This window comes from Alligator sinensis, unplaced genomic scaffold (genome assembly GCF_000455745.1).
Source record: "Alligator sinensis unplaced genomic scaffold, ASM45574v1 scaffold1443_1, whole genome shotgun sequence".
In the NCBI taxonomy this organism is placed as follows: domain Eukaryota; kingdom Metazoa; phylum Chordata; order Crocodylia; family Alligatoridae; genus Alligator; species Alligator sinensis.
The window spans coordinates 313,924-317,696 of record NW_005842876.1 but is presented as its reverse complement, the minus strand read 5'-3'; the positions used below and the strand labels follow the sequence as shown (position 1 = coordinate 317,696).

The following is a 3,773-nucleotide window of genomic DNA, read 5'->3' as shown; positions in this document are numbered from 1 at the left end:
GTAGGGAAGGTGGAGCCCCACAGAAGACACCTGGATGCAGACCTGTGCCCATCTCAATGAACCCCATACAATCAGGTATCTCCTCCTGATATCCTTTACATTAACATCAAATTGTGGCAGGCAGGATATAGAGTTAAGGGGGCGAAACATGTGTTGAGTGCAGCACCTGGGCCCCACCCCAGTGTAACCCTTTGGCCTGGGTCCCACTACAGTCTTTTTCCCTTCCCCGTTTTCTTCCTGGTTATTTTTTCTTTCCCTTTGGACCTTACCACAATTTTCCCCATCCACTTCCCTTGGAAGAGTGCCCTTCTAGATTCTTCTCTTTGACAGAGGCTTTCATTTCTTTTCTCTCTTAGACATGTCTTCCCCTTCCTCTAGCTGGCTGCAGTATAATCTGGATTGCCCTAGTTCAGAATACACCATGACAGAACAGTGTACAGATTCAGTGCCAATTTACCTTCTCATCTACAGCAGTCTGTACCATCGTGTAGAATAAACAGCTGGCTTGGAAAAGGGAGAGAAACTAGGAATGTCTATAAGACTGCCAAAAGACAGTATGGTTAAACTGTAATGCCTTATGGTTAAACCAAGATCAAAACAGGACTGGCAGATCACACATGGCATCCTTCCAAGATGCATTGCTACTCCTTCATAACATTTCCCATCATACACCACAGCCATTTGACTCTGGTGATGTACTGCAGTGGTAAGTGGAGAGGAGACCATAGTGCATAATAGGAGATGTGGCCCCAATAAAAGAACAAAGGAGCATTAGGTATCCAAATTGCAGCTCTCCTGCAGTAACCACAGCAGTTCGCTTCAAACAAATCGTGCCAATGCATGGGATGTTATCTCTAACTCTGCCAAAATGTAATGTTCTGATTGGTTTCAGTGCAATGAAATATTCTGATGCAGGTCAAATCTATAAAAAATGTAAGACTTCATGTAGATTTTTCCTGATCTTTCTTTATTTTTAAAACCATTTTCTTTCTTTATTTTGGGTGCTTTTGGTGAAAAGTTGAACACTTTTTGGTAGCGAAAAGAATTTATTGATGATTTCTTCCTGCTTCCCCCGTTTTATTAGAAATTTGTTGTGGAAAACCCCATTTTTGCCTTTTCATCTTTTCTGTCCATGACTCTGTGAAAGGCACCCTGAGGAGACAAAGGGTAAGGGAAGTGATGCTGAGGGGACAGTACTGACCCCTTCTGCCTCTCCTGCCCTGCGAACCACTGACATTTCCTCCCCTTTTATGAGCTGAGGGGATCATCTATACCTGAAAGATGAAGGGCCAGATTTTCAAAAGAGACAGCACCCAGCTGGGGACTGGAGGGAACCTCTCAGGGCACCAAGCACAGTCTTGTAAACTCTCTATCCCAAGTGTGGCATCAATGGAAGTTGCTGTGTCTAGAACATCTGCAAAACTCATGATGTTTTGGGGTGCTTAACACTTCTGAAAACATGTCTCTAAATTATTCCTAATTTTTTCAGATTGCATCATCATCCAATTTTACTAGAAAGGAAAAAAGATATTAATCAAATTTGGAAGATTTTTTTTAATGTGTCCCAATCTGTTTCTAATTTCTGCTTCTTAGTTGTCTTGATAACTTATCTGGATTTGTGTAGCTGAAATTTGCATATAAATTACATGTTTACTAATGCAATTTTTTTTTCCATTGTTTTGGACTGTCAAATATTTTGTTCTCTGGAATTTGTGTTATTTCCTATCCCTCAAACATCCCAAAGTTTGCTGAAAAGAGCTTTTCCGTGCTTATTTCACATTTGAAAATGCAATTGTGTTTATATGTGGAAAAGTTTGGCACCATGGTAGCCTGCAATGCAATGTGCAATTTGCACTTGTTCACTTTGTTGTCTGTATATAATTTATATGTGAAATGTGAATTATGTTCAGATTTTAAGGAAGCTAAAATAAATTGGTTAGAGCTACATCCAATTATGTAATGAATTCTTCAGTGTAAAATTTACGGCAGGGGTATTTCAAAGTAGAATGTTGATAAAAGATTTCTAAAAGATTTGTTGCATTACTCTTTTATAAAAATAAACTCTTGTCCTTTTTTGGCATAAAAGAAGTGTTTTGATTCAAACAATAAAATTTTTAAGAGCACACTGAACTATTTTTCCTTCTAGTTTAAATAGCAGTACATAGATCAAGGGAGTTAAAAAAACAAACAACCCCCCCCACCCTTTAATCAGCTGAGCAAAAGCTCTCCTTCTTTACCTCATAAAGAAGCTATAACTTGCTTTTTTTGAGAGCAGTGTCCTACTTCAATCTGATGGCCTTTATTTTGAGATGGCATTGTCTGACCTTAAGGCTTGACTTGTGTAAACTGTCTGGTGAACCCTGACTTATTTTATAAAATGTGGCTAGCCAACAAGCTTTTATAACTAGGGGAAAATGGCCTCCGACACCACCTGAAATGCTTATAGTTTCAGCTATGTTTGTAGAATCGATTTATTTTAATAGATTTTTGTTTGCATTTCCTCCTAGGTGTTCGTTGTGGTTTTTTTGACCTGTTGCCGGTCATTCATTTTTATGTCGATAATCAGCTAGTCTGGGGATGGGAATGCAAAGACCATCATACTGTTGACTTTGTTGGCAGGAACATTGTGTATGCTGCAGTGGGAAGTTCTCTGTTAAAACCAGTGCCATAACACAGTCCAGGACATTTCAGGAGGTGAACTGGTGTAGGGGGCAGGTTCAGGAGTACATTCCAGTACGTTATAGGAGTATGTGTAGATGTGCACCCATACTACTCAGTAATTTTGGTTACTGTGCAGTAAATGTGCATGTGTAGACACACCCAGTATTACCTTACTTTCCACAGCTTTCTAAACCCTTTTTTCTGGGTGTAATATTAAATTTGAATCCCTCCCTTCGTTTTCCACAGGTATTGTAAAGTACACTGCCAGTAGATTAAAGGAGGAGAGCAGTTGATAGTTAAAAAATCTCAGAACAGTGACAGCTTGTTTGTATTGTGTACAACGATGGCTAGGTATCCTAGGGCTCCATTAAGGGTGTGCTTTTATTTCTCATCTTTAAGTGGCCTAAGAGGACTTTAATAGTTTCCTGCTCTATCAAGGTTGTGCCTACATAACACAATGCAGTTCCACATAGCAATAACCAAGCCAGGTCAGGTACTAGGAACAGCATGGCCACATTAGCATGCTCCACCTGGACTAATTTAGTCTGCTTCTCAGCATGGTATATACAGTATTGCTTCCAGTACCTGTGCTAGAATTTGGCACTGAATTGTACAGCCTAGGCAAGTCCAAGGTGATGGTTTTTCTCTTTGTGTATTCAGACTGTTAGAACAGTGGATAGCTTGGTACTCTGCCGTCAGCCAGAACTCAGAGCCTGAACTAAGTCTATTCCATCTCGGAGGAAAGGCAGCAAGAGGGCACAGCACCCCCCCCGCCCCCCGGCTCTCCAGGGACCTAGCAGACCTCCTGAGGCTAAAAAGAAAGGCCTACAAAGGATGGAGGATGGGAGTCACCTCCAAGGAGGATTATTCTGCACTGGTCCAGTCCTGTAGGGAGCAGACCAGGAAAGCCAAGGCTGCAACTGAACTCCAGCTAGCTTCGAGCATCAAGGACAATAAAAAGTCCTTTTTCAGATATGTGGGGAGCCGGAGGAAAAGCAGGAGCAACATTGCACCCTTGCTGAACCAGATGGGGCAACTGACAACTGACGCCCAGGAAAAAGCCAACCTATTAAATAGGTACTTTGCGTCAGTCTTTCATCAGTCCCATGGGA

The 3,773-nt window shown here is 41.2% G+C and overlaps 1 protein-coding gene across 2 annotated transcripts in view; it reads left to right on the top strand.

The window, feature by feature from the left end:
- The window catches only part of LOC102377378 (adhesion G protein-coupled receptor L3-like), a 496,226-nt gene that overhangs the window by 198,440 nt on the left and 294,013 nt on the right, over positions 1 to 3,773 (top strand). Inside the window, exon 1 of one of the 2 annotated variants that reach the window (XM_006035814.2) lies at positions 38 to 75. The exons of the other annotated variant lie outside the window; for it this stretch is intronic. The gene's annotated coding sequence lies outside the window, so the exon portion shown is untranslated. Of the gene's footprint in view, positions 1 to 37; positions 76 to 3,773 lie in introns of those variants that run through there. 2 annotated transcript variants of the gene reach the window in all.